This window comes from Dendrobates tinctorius, unplaced genomic scaffold (assembly GCF_039654945.1).
Source record: "Dendrobates tinctorius isolate UK_male_01 unplaced genomic scaffold, ASM3965494v1 ptg000030l, whole genome shotgun sequence".
Lineage (NCBI taxonomy): Eukaryota > Metazoa > Chordata > Amphibia > Anura > Dendrobatidae > Dendrobates > Dendrobates tinctorius.
Window position 1 is genome coordinate 8,685,791 of NW_027361698.1, and position 19,082 is coordinate 8,704,872.

Below are 19,082 nucleotides of genomic sequence, written 5' to 3' on the forward strand. Positions count from 1 at the left end.
GGGGTCTCTGCCGGCCTGCCGGGGGGCTGTGCCGGCCTGCCGGGGGGCTGTGTGGACTGCCCGGGGTCTGTACCGGCCTGCCGGGGGGCTGTGCCGGCCTGCCGGTGGTCTGTGCACCCTGTGGGGGTCTGTACCGGCCTGCCGGGGGGCTGTGCCGGCCTGCCGGGGGGCTGTGCTGATGTCCGGGGGTCTGTGCAAGCATCGTCCGATGGGACTACAAGTCCCATCGGGCGATGCCTGCTACCATGACAGTGATTGACACATTAGCCAATGATGGGACAGTAGTAGTCCCATCATCCGGCTAATGTGTTAAATGTTAAAAAAAAAAAAAAAAAAAATACTACATACATACTACATGCATGCTACATACATACTACATGCTACATACATACTACATATATACTACATACATACTACATACATGCTACATACATACTACATGCATGCTACATACATACTACATGCTACATACATACTACATGCATGCTACATACATACTACATATATACTACATACATACTACATACATGCTACATACATACTGCATGCTACATACATACTACATACATACTACATACATACTACATGCATGCTACATACATACTACATATATACTACATGCATGCTACATACATACTACATGCTACATACATACTACATACATGCTACATACATACTACATGCATGCTACATACATACTACATGCTACATACATACTACATGCATGCTACATACATACTACATATATACTACATACATACTACATACATGCTACATACATACTGCATGCTACATACATACTACATACATACTACATACATACTACATGCATGCTACATACATACTACATGCATGCTACATACATACTACATGCATGCTACATACATACTACATGCTACATACATACCACATACATACTACATACATACTACATACTACATATATACTGCATGCATGCTACATACATACTACATGCTACATACATACCACATACATACTACATACATACTACATACATACTACATGCTACATACATACTACATACATACTACATGCTACATACATACCACATACATACTACATACATGCTACATATATACTACATGCATGCTACATACATACTACATATATACTACATGCATGCTACATACATACTACATGCTACATGCATGCTACATACATACTACATACATACTACATGCTACATACATACCACATATATACTACATACATACAATACATTCATACAATACATACATAGACATACAGTACATATAACATAGAGTAACATACTTACCAATACTTGTCACATTGTTCCCCGAAGCCATTGTCTTTTCCGGAATAAATATTAACATAACAAACCACAAAAATACTCACCCACGATCCGAAGCAGTCCACGAGTGTGTCCCACGACGATCTTGGGTAGAGAACTGCAGCATCAGATGATGCTGCCGTTCTCTACGGGCTGCAGGAATCCAATGACGGAAGGTAGGTATCCTTCCGCACTGTATTCCTCCGCCACTTAAAAAAAAAAAAGTCCCTAGTCTCACTTTATGCCATTGCTGCATGGGAATTTCCCACACAGCAATGGCATAAAGTGAGGCTAGGGACTTTTTTTTTTTTAAGTGGCGGAGGAATACAGTGCGGAAGGATACCTACCTTCCGTCATTGGATTCCTGCAGCCCGTAGAGAACGGCAGCAACAGCTGATGCTGCAGTTCTCTACCCAAGATCGTCGTGGGACACACTCGTGGACTGCTTCGGATCGTGGGTGAGTATTTTTGTGGTTTGTTATGTTAATATTTATTCCGGAAAAGACAATGGCTTTGGGGAACAATGTGACAAGTATTGGTAAGTATGTTACTCTATGTTATATGTACTGTATGTCTATGTATGTATTGTATGAATGTATTGTATGTATGTAGTATATATGTGGTATGTATGTAGCATGTAGTATGTATGTAGTATGTATGTAGCATGCATGTAGCATGCAGTATGTATGTAGCATGCATGTAGTATATATGTAGTATGTATGTGGTATGTATGTAGCATGTAGTATGTATGTAGCATGCATGTAGTATGTATGTAGCATGCATGTAGTATATATGTAGTATGTATGTAGCATGTAGTATGTAGCATGCATGTAGTATATATGTAGTATGTATGTAGCATGTAGTATGTATGTAGCATGCATGTAGTATATATGTAGTATGTATGTAGCATGTAGTATGTATGTAGCATGCATGTAGTATGTATGTAGCATGCATGTAGTATGTATATGGTATGTATGTAGCATGTAGTATGTATGTAGCATGCATGTAGTATATATGTGTTATGTATGTGGTATGTATGTAGCATGCATGTAGCATGCATGTAGTATGTATGTAGTATGTATGTAGTATATATGTAGTATGTATGTAGCATGTAGTATGTATGTAGTATGTATGTAGCATGCATGTAGCATGCAGTATGTATGTAGCATGCATGTAGTATATATGTAGTATGTATGTAGCATGTAGTATGTAGCATGCATGTAGTATATATGTAGTATGTAGCATGTAGTATGTATGTAGCATGCATGTAGTATATATGTGTTATGTATGTAGCATGTAGCATGCATGTAGCATGCATGTAGTATGTATGTAGTATATATGTGGTATGTATGTAGCATGCAGTATGTATGTAGCATGCATGTAGTATATATGTAGTATGTATGTTGCATGTAGTATTTATGTAGTATGAATGTAGCATGTATGTAGTATGTAGTATGAATGTAGCATGTATGTAGTATGCATGTTGTATGTATGTAGCATGTAATTTTTTTTTTTTTTTTTTTTTTTTTACATTTAACACATTAGCCGGATGATGGGACTACTACAGTCCCATCATTGGCTAATGTGTCAATCACTGTCATGGTAGCAGGCATCGCCCGATGGGACTTGTAGTCCCATCGGACGATGCCTGCACAGCCCCCCGGAGCCTGCACAGACCACCGGCAGGCCGGCACAGCCCCCCGGCAGGCCGGCACAGCCCCCCGGCAGGCCGGCACAGCCCCCCGGAGCCTGCACAGCCCCCCGGCAGGCCAGCACAGCCCCCCGGCAGGCCGGCACAGCCCCCCGGCAGGCCGGCACAGCCCCCCGGAGCCTGCACAGACCACCGGCAGGCCGGCACAGACCACCGGAGCCTGCACAGACCCCCTGGCAGGCCGGCACAGCCCCCGAAAGGCCCGTACAGACCCCAGAGAGGCTGTACAAGGGCAGGAAAGGGTTTTTCTTATTCCGATACCGGAAGTCCCATAGACTTGAATGGGACTTCCGGTATCGGAATCGGCGATACCGATACTTTTTTTAAAGATCGGCCGATACCATCCGATACGATACTTTGAAGTATCGGACGGTATCGCTCAACTCTAGTCACAGCTTTTTACTTTTTAGCAAACCAACAAACAAAAACCCTTTTTTTTGGACCCTGTAAGAAACACAACTGAAGCTCCTCCTCATGCCTAGTCATTGCATTCAGCATGTGACTCACCTGGGCCAAAACCCGCCAGCTGAAACAAAATAGTTATATGTAAAAAAAAAATGCAAGAAAGGGAGGGCAGGTGGTTGATGATTCAATGTTGAGGTAACCATGGGGGAGGGCAATCGACCCCTATACCCGTTCTAAGCCCTCTCCCCTGAGCTGGAACCAATCTAAAGCCATGCACGTCCACACGGGCAAAAGTATCTGCTTTGAGGTATCAAGTTCAATTTTTCTTTAACCTTTCGCAGTCCTATGCACCTTTGCTAATTTCTTTGGTGCTTCCAATTATGAGCCTGTTTCTCCTTACACCCACCAAGACTGTAAAGGAACATGATGATTTAATGGGCACAAAATAGAAACAGCTGAGAACAAAGATCTCTGTCATATTTGTTCTGGTCCTATGTTACCCAACTTAAGTGAACAACTCTGTCAATTGGCTCCAACTGCAACATTATGTTCTACTGAAAGAGCTTAGGCAGCAAACACTGCTTCTCTTTGCCTGTTATCAGCACCAAGTATAGTAACACCAAAATATTGACACGGACACCATTGTTGGGTGAACGAACGGTCACAGCTTTTATTATTTTAACAAACCAATGAACAATAATGATTTTATTTTTGGACCCTGTAAGAAACACAACCGAAGCTCCACCTTATGATGACTCACTGCCCAAGGACGTGAGCATGTGATACACTGGGGCCAAAACCCTCCAAGACAGGAAATCGCTATACCTATGCGACTTACCGACCATAGCCACTCAACAAACAATGCATCCTCGATACCATCTTGACAAAAACAGGAGAAAAAGATTGCAGTCCAGAACTATATGAATAAGGTCAATAATTTATTATATCAAAAAAGAAGGCACACAGAGAAGAACATGACAAGTTTAAAATATTTGTCGATGAGGCATCTAATATGTAAGTAACCTGGAGCCAATGAAAAAGCAGGTCAGCACCAATAAATAATTGAAAAATCCAAACAGACAATCCCACTGATGGGTCAGAGACTGTATTCTTTATCCAATACTAAAGAGCAAACAATGCATGTATGAATACAGAGCTAAATTTGTCAATAGATAAATTCTACACAAATTAATGCACGTAGCCCAGATACTTTGGATCAGTAATGTCGTGCTGCAACAATGTAAAGAGAGGGGGTAGAACCCTCAGGAAAAAACATGTGCTGAGTATACCTAAGAAAGTTCCAACAAATTTAAGAACAGCTGCAGAAGGACAATATTAGGAATCTGAATGTCTATAAGGCTACTTTCACACATCAGGTTTTCGGCGTCAGGCGCGATCCGGCGTCGTGCCGGAATGCTGGATCCGGCAAATGTTTTGTAAAACCTGATGTGCCGGATCCGGTTTTCTGCCGGATCCGTCTTGTTCTTGACAGACAAAACCGGATCCGTCTCATCCAGTTCATCCGTTTTTCTATCCGTTTTTCGACGGATTACGCCGGATCTGGTTTTTAAAATTGACCCTTGTGGCCTTCCGAACGGGATTGGCTACTGGAAAACTATATATAGCATGTTCCTACAGCCCTTCTTTGACAGGTTGTAGAGGAGAAAGTGCAGGTTGGAGAGAAGAGCAAGTTACTGGCGAAGATGGATGTTGTCATTGGAAATATTACCACTAGAAGTTCTGTGACGGTTTCAGTAATGAGGGACAATTTTGCACTATACTTTATGTCACCTCAAGGCAGAGTACACTGGCAGGATGACAGAGTGTGAAAGATTTGTGCCCTAACCAAACTTGTGTACCTTCTGGACCAACAGTATATACCTTTGCCAACCAAAGTTGGCTATCTTGTCATGGTCTTACTATTTTTAGCTTTAGGCCACAGGTGTGTTCCTTGGTTGTGTTTTATGCAAAGTATTTCACCTTTTAACAAAAGTTGTGTTCATTGTTAGGAAATCACCAACAATAAACACAACTTTTCAGGTGAAATACTTTGCTTCAAACACAACCAGGAACACAACTGTGGCAAAAAGCTAAAATTTACCCACAGTTATATACCTGGTTTTGAATACCTTTTTACCTTTTAAATACTCTGTATTTAACCTTTTTTTTAAACATATTTCGCCGCAGAAAGAAATGACAGACAACCAGTGTAAACAATAATTTAACTTTTATTTAAAATATTGTTTTTTGTGTAAACTGTTTTTAAAGTTAAAAAAACTTTTTTAATAAAGGTTTGAAACCAACCAAATGGGCATTTTTATTACAAAAAAACATTATAACTCGGTGTAGTGTGGGGTGGAAATACTGCTGGAGGGGCTGCGGGACACTTCGACAATGGGAGTGTGGAGAGAGGACTGGGATCGTGGTGGGGAAGGTACAGTTATTGGTGATGGTGTGGAAAAAGCTACAGAATGGGTGGACATGTGGGAGGCAGAAGAGGTGGTGGGCGGTAGAGTGGAGGGTTGGGCAGGGACTGTAGGAGCAGATGATGTTGATGGAAAGTTGTATGGGGAAGGAGTTTGGTACGGGGAAGGAGTTTGGTACGGGGAAGGAGTTTGGTACGGGGCAGGTTGCTGGAAGTGGGGAGATGTCTGGTACTGGGGAGGTTGCTGGTACTGGGAAGGTTGCTGGTACTGGTGAGGTTGCTGGTATGTAATAGGAGGGGGAGGATGGAAAGTGGCTGGAGGGGGTGCAGATGTAATAGGAGGGGGAGGATGGAAAGTGGCTGGAGGGGGTGCAGATGTAATAGGAGGGGGAGGATGGAAAGTGGCTGGAGGGGGTGCAGGTGGAGGAACTACAGTGGTGGGAGGTGGAGGTTGGGATGTAACCTGCTGTAGAGCACCGTGGCACGAATGCATTACATGCATCTGCTGGGTAGGAGATAGTGTTGCCATGCGCTCCACAACAGACCTGAAAAAGGTGTGGTTTGGCGAAGATCTTGCTTCTGAATGCATGGTTTGCAGAAGTGTCTTCACCTCCAGAATGCTGGAGTTGATCTGCTGAAAGCCTGCGGAGATTTGCTCTGACAAGACTTTTAGACAGTTCTGGAAAGATGCATTCAGATGCAAGAACTCTGGCGCATAACTCTTTTCCTGACCCCTCTGCCGCTGCCGCCCAGTACCCGCAGGTGTACTAGAGGTGGCAGGGGCAGAAGGGTGGGGTAAAGGGAAAGCGATCTCCTCACCAGCAGCTTCATGTAATGTAGGCGGCCACGATGCTCCTGTGCTGGTGGATGGGACAGATGGGTCGAATGTGTGGGAAGGCTGGGAAGGTGCAGATGTACCGGGGCGGTCGAAGTGTCCCTCGGTGCCGGTCTCCTCAGGGATCGCCTCAGAAGGGTCCAATCGTGCAGGCTCCCGAGTGCTGCTCACCGTGCTGTGGAATAAAGAGAAAAAAAAACAATTAAAATACTGACATGGTATGGCCCTGGCTGAAAAAAAAAAGTTACATCTAACATTTTTTTTCACATGTGGTGTGTAATATTTACCTTCTAGTGACCATTGTTTCCCGGAGGAACGACAGGGCTTGTGCGTACTTGTACTTGCTCCTGCGTCCTCCAGATCCACTCGGGGCCCGCATCTCTTTATTGAACTCCTTCTTGAAACGATCCCTCACAGACCGCCACCGATTCACAATTCTGTTCCCTGAAACGAGAAAGGAGTGGTTAGCATACAACATCAGTGTTTCACAAACTCCAGTCCTCATGGTCCCCAGGGGTCATGTTTTCAGGATTTCCATAGTAAATAGAAATCCTGAACACATGATCCGTGGGGACCACGAGGACTGGAGTTCGGGAAACACTGGTTTACATCAAGCAACCGGTACTGTATATACTTACGCTCTTTAATCTGGGCCCGAACATCGAGGTCCTCCCAGCGGCCCACAAGGAGCGAACAGATTTCCTCCCAGAGTCGTCGGGTAACGATAAGGTCAGCGTGGCGGCGGTCAGCCATATTCCAGAGCGGCTCCCTTTCTCTGACGAGATCGATGAGGTGGTCCACATCGAGTCCTCCATCCTCACCGTCAGAGTCGGGAGCACGCTGTGAAGGCTGTTAAAGAAAAAGACAAAAATAACATAATTAGCCTCCACAAAAGAAATGAAATAAAAAGTGCAAAAAAACAAAGCAAAAATATTTATACTTACACGCTGGTGACCGCCGCGTTGCTGTCGCCGACGACCCTGGGAGGCACTGCGAGGACCTCTTGGCTGAGCACCAGATTGGGAAGACTAGAGAAGAAAACAAAAAATGTTATGTCTTTGGATGTAGGCATTTGTTTGCTGTGTGTGGTCTGCAGAACATTGTTTTCTATGTGTTGTGTGTAGTGTGGTGTTGTGTTTGATGCAAAAAACTTACCAATTGTGAGCCCACTCCAAGTGTCTGTCCACCCCTTCCTTCTTCTTCTGGGAGCTCCTCTTCATCTTGTGAATCCTGTTTTGAAATAAAAGGCAATGAATAGACATATATTACAGAGATGATGGATTTTGGAAATAAAAACTTACCGTCAAACGCTGACGATGCGAGGGAGGGCTCCCAGAAGATGATGTGCTGTCTTCCTGGTGGCCACACTCCATGCCTGTGGGTGGTGTTCCAGCTGCTGCCATTGCTGCTGCTGCTGCTGCATCTATTGGGCGGCTGTTGAATAAAGAGAAACAAAGGGCCAATGAATATCTTGATATTCAATAGCCCTAGTTTGGAGGAATGGGGGATTTGATAATTACCGTCTCTCATCTGCTGCTGGCCTCCCCTCCTCAGCATGTTCCATTTGCTGCTCCATTTGGGGTGGTGGTGGTGCTGATGGTGCTGCAGTGGTCTCCTGCCTTCTCCTGCTGCGCTTGGTTGCTTTCTTGGGTGGCATGTTGGGTGTGGCTGTGGGTCCCACTGTCTTGCTTTTATATATGTCTTGTGGGCAGAGCTACTGAGCATGCTCAGACCAAAAAACCGGATCCGGCCACCGGATCCGGCTTTCGCCGGATCAGGCACATTGCGGCGCTCATAGGCTTTCATTGTGTGAAAAAGCCGGACGCGCCGGATCCGGTGTGTCCGGCTTTTTCGCCGGAGACAAAAAACGTTACAGTAGCCATTTTTTCCAGACGCCGGATCGCGACACATTGCCGGATCCGGCGAAAACCGGATGAAACGCATGGCCATCCGGCGCGATCCGGCGCAAATGCAAGTCAATGGGGGGGAAACCGGATCCGGCATTGCATTTCGCCGGATCCGGTTTCTGTCAAAAGCGCCGGATCGCGCCTGACGGCGAAAACCTGATGTGTGAAAGAGGCCTAAGGATAGCCAATGCAGGGATATCTAAGTCAGAACATATATATGTCCATGTAATAGAGCTATTCATGCATCCAAAAAATGGCAAAGTTAATTCTCCTATTAAGAGTATGATTCGTTGTGCATTGCCCAAAGGGCAGAAAACGCATAAAGAAAAAGTGCAGCTGGTGACAGCATGACACAGTCTCAAAGCTGTATGTATATCTAGTAACCTATGTGGAGCCTATCATGCCATGAGCAGCGACACAAAAAGTATGTATAAACCACAAAAAATCAGCTGGTACAGCTCATGATCAATTTAGAGGGCCCCATATGTAGTAAAATAGGAAAATAACGATGCCTGAAAGATGGTGAATGTAAAGCAGTGCTAGGTAAGCATGAAACACAACTCAAGTAAACTAAAGTAACATACCCATCATGGCAAAATGTAACAAATGGTGCTGGCCTGGGTCCCCAATGCACGTTTCGCGGCTAGAATGCAGCTTCCTGGGGGGGCATGACTTAGGTGGTGTGTGTACCGATTTAAATACACACCCAATGCTGTCACCTGATTAAAAAGGACAAATAATGTGCAAAAGATGGGTACATGCGCAGTACCACTGGAGGAAGGGGAATGCCCCAATACCAATGCCGTCACGGGACACATCAGCGGCACCTGAACACAGCCATGTCATGGCCACTGTCAGTGCAATGCCAGTAGGCGTGTGCTGTAAGAGCATGTGACTGTGCTGCGTCACCGAGGGGCGGCCGGCGCCTTAGCCGTCACCCCGGCAACGCAGAAATCATAAAACACGCAGATGTCACCGAGGGACGGCCGACGCCTGACCGTTTACCCCAGCACCACCATGGTGCGCTCCGGAGGCAGAGGGGAGAGGGCTAACACCAGCACCAGAATGCGCATGTTCACAGTGCTAATAAACATAAACATGATATAATAAATTATTGACCTTATTCATATAGTTATGGACTCCAATCTTTTTCTTCTGTTTTTGTCAATTGTTATAGGAGTCGTCTCTCTTAAATATTATTGAGGCCAATTATAAGTACATTATTGGTGATGAGGTAACAATGTCTTTTTGGAGTATTTTTTTCACTTGATACCATCTTGTAGCTCCAATAAGAAAAAGTAATTGACAATGGGATTTAAATGATTTCTATCTGCCAAGAGCACATCTTTGTTGTCACCCTCCAACATGTGATGATTAGAGTTGAGCGACTTTTGTTTTTTTAGGGTCGCGTTTCGTTTCGTGAAACCCGACTTTTCCAAAAGTCGGGTCGAGCAAGATCGTCCGATTATAGGGAAAAGTCGGGGTTGTCCCGAAACACGAAACCCAATGTAAGTCAATGGGGATTAAAAGTCGGCAGTGAGAGGAGGACAGGAAACACACCTACAGAGCCCATTTGAATGCCAAAAGCATCAATTCTTCTTACTTAAGCTTGTCAACCTTAATTAACTTCATAATACAAGTTACGCACTGAAAAATGGGGGTTATTTGGCTAAAGTTGTGGGGGGGGGAGGGCTGGCTGCAGGTTTTCATGTGCCCTGGGCGAAAGAGCGCCCCTTTAACACATACCACAACTCATCATGCTCCGATACGGCAGATAAATAGCGGTAAAGTACAATGAAAAATACCTCACTTTTTAAATCTCATGACGAGGCCCATCTATTTCTCCATACAGAATCATTGGTCCCATATAATGTTTGAAACAGTATATGATGAGCTCCACATAATGCTACAGTATATGTTGGTCCCCATGGATGAAGCTCCACTGTCTTATGGGCCCAAATAATGCTCCAAACATAATGGGCCCCATTTCTAATGCTCTAGTGTATAATGGGCCCTGTAAATGCTGCTCCAGGGTCTGATGTCCACCTTTGGAAAGTTCCAGTGTATGGTGGGCCCCATCTATCATTCTCCAGAGTATAGTGCTCCCCAAAAATTGCTCTCCCAACATTGAAAGCAATCAAATAAGTCTCCTCGCTAGGGAATCCCTGTACTTGTCAGGACAGGTGCTGTAGCTTGCTTAACAGCTCGCCAGCCGTTCTCACGCCCAGTATGGATTGCACGTGATTGCACAAAGGTTAGAAAGGGTACCGTATCCCTGGATAACATGTATGGATAGCGTACACATTCAAAATATATGTCTCAGGAGGCAGGCTCAGACGGTGTCAGGCCCAGTATGGATTGCACGTGATTGCACAAAGGTTAGAAAGGGTACCGTATCCCTGGATAACATGTATGGATAGCGTACACATTCAAAATATATGTCTCAGGAGGCAGGCTCAGACGGTGTCAGGCCCAGTATGGATTGCACGTGATTGCACAAAGGTTAGAAAGGGTACCGTATCCCTGGATAACATGTATAACATGTATGGATAGCGTACACATTCAAAATATATGTCTATACAGCATGAGGCAGGCTGAGACGGTGTTAGGCCCAGTATGGATTGCACATGATTGCACAAAGGTTAGAAAGGGTACCGTATCCCCGGATAACATGTATGGATAGCGTACACATTCAAAATATATGTCTATACAGCATGAGGCAGGCTCAGACGGTGTTAGGCCCAGTATGGATTGCACGTGATTGCACAAAGGTTAGAAAGGGTACCGTATCCCTGGATAACATGTATGGATAGCGTACACATTCAAAATATATGTCTATACAGCATGAGGCAGGCTCAGACGGTGTTAGGCCCAGTATGGATTGCACGTGATTGCACAAAGGTTAGAAAGGGTACCGTATCCCCGGATAACATGTATGGATAGCGTACACATTCAAAATATATGTCTATACAGCATGAGGCAGGCTCAGACGGTGTTAGGCCCAGTATGGATTGCACGTGATTGCACAAAGGTTAGAAAGGGTACCGTATCCCTGGATAACATGTATGGATAGCGTACACATTCAAAATATATGTCTATACAGCATGAGGCAGGCTCAGACGGTGTTAGGCCCAGTATGGATTGCACGTGATTGCACAAAGGTTAGAAAGGGTACTGTATCCCTGGATAACATGTATGGATAGCGTACACATTCAAAATATATGTCTATACAGCATGAGGCAGGCTCAGACGGTGTTAGGCCCAGTATGGATTGCACGTGATTGCACAAAGGTTAGAAAGGGTACCGTATCCCCGGATAACATGTATGGATAGCGTACACATTTAAAATATATGTCTCAGGAGGCAGGCTCAGACGGTGTCAGGCACAGTATGGATTTGACAGCCCAGATTACACAGCGGAGGAGCAGGGAGAGGTAAAGATTGCAAATGCTGGGGCCCTGCCCAAGCAAGGGGGGCCCACTCGTGGGCGTCGGTACTGGCACTGGGCCCCTCATAGTACAGCGGTGTGTCTGACGGCGGGTGTGCACCACCACCGTCAGAGACACTTGATTGCACTATGAGGGACCCTGTGCCAGTGCCCGCACCCAAGAGTCGGCCTACCCACCTGTCCAGGGCAACGGCCCTCGCACGGTGTCGTGCGCTAGGTGGTGACCCCGGCCATGGGGGGGGAGGCAGCACAGTTAGGGAGTTTTAGAAAGTGGCATATGTTGATGTTGGACATTCAGCTGATGCAAAAGGCGAAATAGGTGAAGTACCAGGAAGAGGTGGACCAAAGCAAGCCATTTTTCTGTCACCCTATGTGTCATCAGGGGAAGGTGGGACAAAATCCTTGGAAACCCATGCGTGGTTCATTTCAATGAAGGTTAGATCATCCACATTTTGGGTTGACAGACGGGTCCTTTTTTCTGTCAGGATTGATCCAGCTGCACTGAAGACTCTTTCCGATAGCACACTTGCAGCTGGGCAAGCGAGCTCCTGTAAGGCATATTGGGCCAATTCAGGCCAGGTGTCCAGTTTAGCGGCCCAATAGTCAAAGGGGAATGACCTGTGTGGGAGAACATCGATATGGGAGGAAAAGTAGTTTGTAACCATAGTTGACAACTGCTGTCTCCTGTCACTTTCCATCGATGCAGTATTACCAGTTGTGTGAGCGGTATTTGAAAAATCAGTCCACAACATTGTCATGAAACCCCTGTCTCCAATGCCACTTCTGCTGTGTGCACCACGAACACCTCTGCCAAGCTGCCCCCGGCCCGTACGGCTCGTGTGAGAACCATCACCGCTGCTGTGTGCTGGGAATGCCTCAAGCAACCGATTTACCAGAGTTGCTTGTTTATTAGCCAATATTAGGTCAAGGTTCTCCTGTGGCATGATGTTTTGTAATTTGCCTTTATAGCGTGGATCCAGGATGCTGGCCAACCAGTAGTCGTCATCGTTCATCATTTTGGCAATGCGGGGGTCCCTTTTTAGGATCCGCAAGGCATAATCTGACATGTGGGCCAATGTTCCCGGTGTCAATGATGCACTGCGAGTGCTGGGTGGAGGAGCACTTTCTGGCAAATCCACATCCCTCCAGTCACGCACAAACCCTGTACCAGACCTTGCCACGCCAACATTTTCACTTGCCCCACGAGATGCATCCTCCTCCCCTAAGTAATCATCCCCATCATCCTCCTCCTCCTCCTCTTCTTCCTCCACCTCGTCCAGGAGAGGTCCCTGAGCAGACAATGGCTGAATGTCATCAAGGATTCCCTCCTCCTCTTCCTCCTCATCAACATTGGCTGCAGACGCCTGCTCCTTAAGGTGCGTCAAAGTTTGCATGAGCAGACGCATAAGTGGGATGCTCATGCTTAGGATGGCGTCGTCTGCGCTTACCAGCCGTGTGCATTCCTCAAAACACTGAAGGACTTTACAAAGGTCTTTCAGCTTCGACCACTGCACGCCTGTCAACTCCATGTCTGCTATCAAAGTGCCTGGCCGTGTATCCTCCCACAAATGCATTATGGCCTGCCTCTGCTCGCACAGCCACTCCACCATGTGCAGGGTGGAGTTCCACCTTGTTGCAATGTCGATAATGAGGCGGTGGTTGGGAAGGTGGAGCAATCGCTGCATCTTCTGCATACGAACGGAGTGTACAGGCGACCGGCGGATGTGCGCGCACAGTCTTCGCACCTTCTGGAGCAGGGCTGTTAACTCCGGATAATTTTTGAGGAAGCACTGCACCACCAGGTTCAAGGTGTGAGCCAAGCAAGGTATGTGGCTGAGTTTTGAAAGGGCTATGGCTGCCACAAAATTACGGCCGTTATCACTAACTACCTTGCCTGCCTCAAGATGTACATTGCCCAGCCATGACTCAGTTTGTCGCTTCAAGTACTCGGCCAGCACCTCGGCGGTGTGTCTGTCGCCCAAACACATCATCTGCAACACAGCCTGCTGACACTTTCCACTAGCTGCTCGATAGGGGGACACATCGTGTGCAACAGTGGCAGCTGCAGATGGAGTGCTCGTACGACTGCGCTCTGTGGACGAGCTTTCGCTTCTGGAGGAGGAGGAGGAGGAGGAGGGTCGAACGCCTACAGCCAACTGTTTCCTATACCGTGGGCTAGGCAGCACTGTCCCACCACCGCTGTCCACTGTGGACCATGCATCCACCACATTAACCCAGTGCGCAGTGATGGACACATAACGGCCCTGGCCATGCCGACTGGACCATGCATCAGTTGTGAGGTGCACCTTTCCGCTCACTGACTGCTTGAGTGCATGGACAATGCGGTCTTTCACATGATGGTGGAGGGCTGGGATGGCTTTGCGAGAGAAGAAGTGGCGACTGGGTAGGTCATAGCGTGGTACTGCATAGGCCATGAGTTCGCGGAAAGCTGTGCTTTCCACCAACCGAAAGGGCATCATCTCAAACGAGATTAGTTTGGCAATGTGGGCGTTCAAACCCAGTGTACGTGGATGAGAGACTGAGTACTTTCTTGACCTACTCATAGTGTCTGGGAGGGTGAGCTGGACTTGAGAGCTGCATATGGTGGAAGTAGCGGTGGACAGGGCGGACTGAGAGAGGGTTGATGATGGTGATGGAGTTGGTGTTCTTTCTGATGGCCTAGAATCAGTCTTTCGTTGATATAACAGTGGGATTCCCTGACTGCTGTGGTCTTGCAACGACACCTCAACATTTGCTGCTGTGCTAACCGGTGGGCTTACAGTGGGGGAAACAATGTAGCATTGCTGACTACCTTCGTTGTGATCAGTTGCACATGTGGCACTTGAGGTTTGGTGTTGTGTCCACGCTTGCAAGTGCATGCTGGTTAAATGTCTAAGCATGCAACTGGTATTCAAATTTTTCAGATTTTTCCCTCGGCTAAAGGTCTTTGCGCACTTCTTACAGATAACCTTGGCCTGATCATGAGGATTTTGTTCAAAAAAGTGCCACACTGCACTCTTCCTACTTTGGCAGACATTTTGCGGCCTAGCACGCTGTGATCTTTTGACCCTCTGGACAAGCTGTCCAGCAACTCTTTTGATGTTTGGAACCTGTCTTTGGAGTGCTCCGGGCCTGCCAGATAACAGCTGTTGCGATGTCGATGTCTGCTGTGGATGCTCCTCATCTGAGCTATTGGAAGCAGCACCCTCTTCCCCCAATGGATGCCAATCTGGGTCAACAACTGGGTCATCCATCACCTCCTCTTCTATGTCATGTGCACCTTTCTCTGTGTCACTGTGTATGGTGGTATAGTGTGCGGGAAGGGGCACCTGAGTCTCATCAGGGTCAAAATCTGGCTCTGTACACTGCGAGGACAATGTAGTGCTCTGAGTGAATGTACCAGCAGAATCATCCATCAGCGGCTGTGCATCAGTGCGCTCCATGTCAGATTCATCTTGGCCTGGGTAATTCACCATTTCACTTGATAATCCAGGCATGGTATGTGAAAACAGCTTCATGGAGTAATCAGTAGTATGGCCTGCGTCATCCTTCAATCTTGGTTGGGGTGAAGGACACAAGGAAAGGTGTGGTTCATGAACATGAGCCTCCAATGACGACTCAGTGCTTTTACTTTTTACAACTGAAGAAGAGGAGGCGATAGAGCTGGAGGCTGAGTCAGCAATGTAAGACAAAACTTTTTCCTGATGCTCTGCCTTTAAAAGCGGTTTGCCAACTCCTAGAAAACTAAGCGTTCGAGGCCTTATGTAGCCAGACGATGACGCAGGGTCAGCACCTCCTGCATTCGGTCCTATTTTGCTCTTGCCACTACCATCAGATACACCACCAACACCATCATTACCAGCTGCCAACCCCCGCCCAATTCCACGGCCTCTTCCACCAGCCTTCCTCATTTTTGGTAGAAATGTAGACAAAATCCAACAAACTATATAGTAATGTAAAACAAGGTACAAGGTGTCTATAGGACAGGGGAGATTTAGAATTTCTGCACACACTTGTGGACAGTGGACACTTTTGGATTGTGTGAGGCCCACTGATATCTGAGCGCTATGTGACACGCTCGATGGCACAGCTGCCTGTGACCAAAGTGACGAGAGGATAATGGAGATTTTGAATCTCTGCGCACACTTTTGGACACTGGACACTTGTGGATTGTGTGAGGCCCACTGATATCTGAGCGCTATGTGACAGGCTCGATGGCACAGCTGCCTGTGACCAAAGTGACGAGAGGATAATGGAGATTTTGAATCTCTGCGCACACTTTTGGACACTGGACACTTGTGGATTGTGTGAGGCCCACTGATATCTGAGCGCTATGTGACACGCTCGATGGCACAGCTGCCTGTGACCAAAGTGACGAGAGGATAATGGAGATTTTGAATCTCTGCGCACACTTTTGGACACTGGACACTTGTGGATTGTGTGAGGCCCACTGATATCTGAGCGCTATGTGACACGCTCGATGGCACAGCTGCCTGTGACCAAAGTGACGAGAGGATAATGGAGATTTTGAATCTCTGCGCACACTTTTGGACACTGGACAATTGTGGATTGTGTGAGGCCCACTGATATCTGAGCGCTATGTGACACGCTCGATGGCACAGCTGCCTGTGACCAAAGTGACGAGAGGATAATGGAGATTTTGAATCTCTGTGCACACTTTTGGACACTGGACACTTGTGGATTGTGTGAGGCCCACTGATATCTGAGCGCTATGTGACATGCTCGATGGCACAGCTGCCTGTGACCAAAGTGACGAGAGGATAATGGAGATTTTGAATCTCTGCGCACACTTTTGGACACTGGACACTTGTGGATTGTGTGAGGCCCACTGATATCTGAGCGCTATGTGACACGCTCGATGGCACAGCTGCCTGTGACCAAAGTGACGAGAGGATAATGGAGATTTTGAATCTCTGCGCACACTTTTGGACACTGGACACTTGTGGATTGTGTGAGGCCCACTGATATCTGAGCGCTATGTGACACGCTCGATGGCACAGCTGTGACAAAAGTGACTAGAGGATAAGGGAGATTGGATTGCTTTTAAAAAAGCAGTTTGCGGAGCAGTGGGTAAACAGCAATGCCAGCGTGTCAGGAAGCCTTAAAAGGCAGCCCAACAACCAACACCACTGATACACCACAATATAGCCTCCCCTTGCACTGCACACACAGTGACTTGTGTGTTGTGCAGGCCAAATCGCTAGCAGCAGAAGCAGTTTTTTTGTCTTCTTCCCTGCCTAACGCTCTCCCTACAGAATCAGCAGCAACCTCTCCCTATACTAAGATCGGCAGAAGTAAGATGGCGGTCGGCGTGCACGCCCTTTTATACCCCCTGTGACGCCCACCAAAGCAAGCCAATCACTTGCATGCCCTTCTGAAAGATGGTGGTGACCCGTGCCTAGGTCATCACGTTGCCCACAGTGTCCATGGATCCTGATTGGCTGAAAAAGAGCGCAAAACAAACTTTTGAAACGCGACTTTGGCGCGTAAGTCGCCGACCTCGTGGCCGACCTCATCCTAGGGTCGGGTTTCGTTTCATGAAACCCGACTTTGCCAAAAGTCAGCGACTTTTGAATTTTTTCGACCCGTTTCGCTCAACTCTAGTGATGATGCATAAGAACTTCTCAATTGGCTCTGACTAAAACGAGAATCTCTCATATTGAGAAGTCTATGAGCTTTCCAATGGCTGCTATCTTCCACTTTCCCTGCCAAACTTTCCTTCATATTATTTTTGACCATAACAAAATACATTTATGGCAAAACAAGTTCCTACACCTAGCCAAGTCGTATTTAATAAATGCAATAAGATTAGCCAGTGTGATTTTACCAAAATCATTTTTGCTGGTGTATTTGGCTTGCTTGACTTGCTAATTTCAGTTATTAACAGGAACACCTGAGCCTAATGTAGACCTCAGACACCTTTCCAGTATACTGCCACCTGTGGCTGTTCCAAATTTAAACCCACTGACCCAATCAAAATATGTACGAGTGGCCCAGGATCCATATATGTGGCATAGGTGTATTTGGAAAGAAAAATGATCAGATATACTAGTGAGAATGATCCCCAACAAACCAAAAACAATCACCTCACAACAAATCATGCCTAACATATGTACAAAAACAAGCTGATGTCCAACGGCCCAACTGTTTTATCGCCTCATCCCCTAAACCAAGAACATTAGCCTCTGTTGCTGGGGGCGAAACGGTAGCAAAATGTGCAGTGGAGAAGGAGGAGGGGGTTGTGGTATGCTGCTGGTTATTATATGGTACATGTTACATATTCCCTACAGACTTTATAATTCAGTCCACTCTTGGATCGCCACACTTGTGGTAACCATATTAAGCACTGCGCAATGGTCATTTATTTATTTATAATTCATATATAAACATATTTATGCATATTAGTTATTTTTGATAGCTGTATTCTGCATTTTGCAATTATTATTTATGCTTGACATACTGTATATTTATGCATATTTATATCTATTTTTTGCACAGCGCACTTTTTTGATTTCATATTATTGATACATGTGATTACTTGATGTCATAAATTGTTACCAATGTTTTGCTGATGCACTTTCATTATTATTATTTATTGCACAATGCACTTTTCTGGTTTCATTAACTACTATAATCAAGAAATGTGAAATTCCAGGATTTTTTTACTGTGTCATTCTGGTTACCATATTATTATTTTATGTAGTTATTTTTGCACAGTGCACTTTCATCCTTTGGATTACTGTTATTAGTATTGAGTTTTGGTTTGTGATGTTACATTATGCTGTCAATTATTGGTTTTTAATTTGTAACATCTGAGATATATGTACCCAGTCAATATCCATCCCCCTCCTCATTTTACATTTTCCCACCGCTCTTTACTAGTGTTGAGCATTCCGATACCGCAAGTATCGGGTATCGGCCGATATTAGCGGTATCGGAATTCCGATACTGACTTCCGATACTTTTGTCATATCGGATACCGGAATCGGAAGTTCCCATCATGCTATGAGCCTGCTTG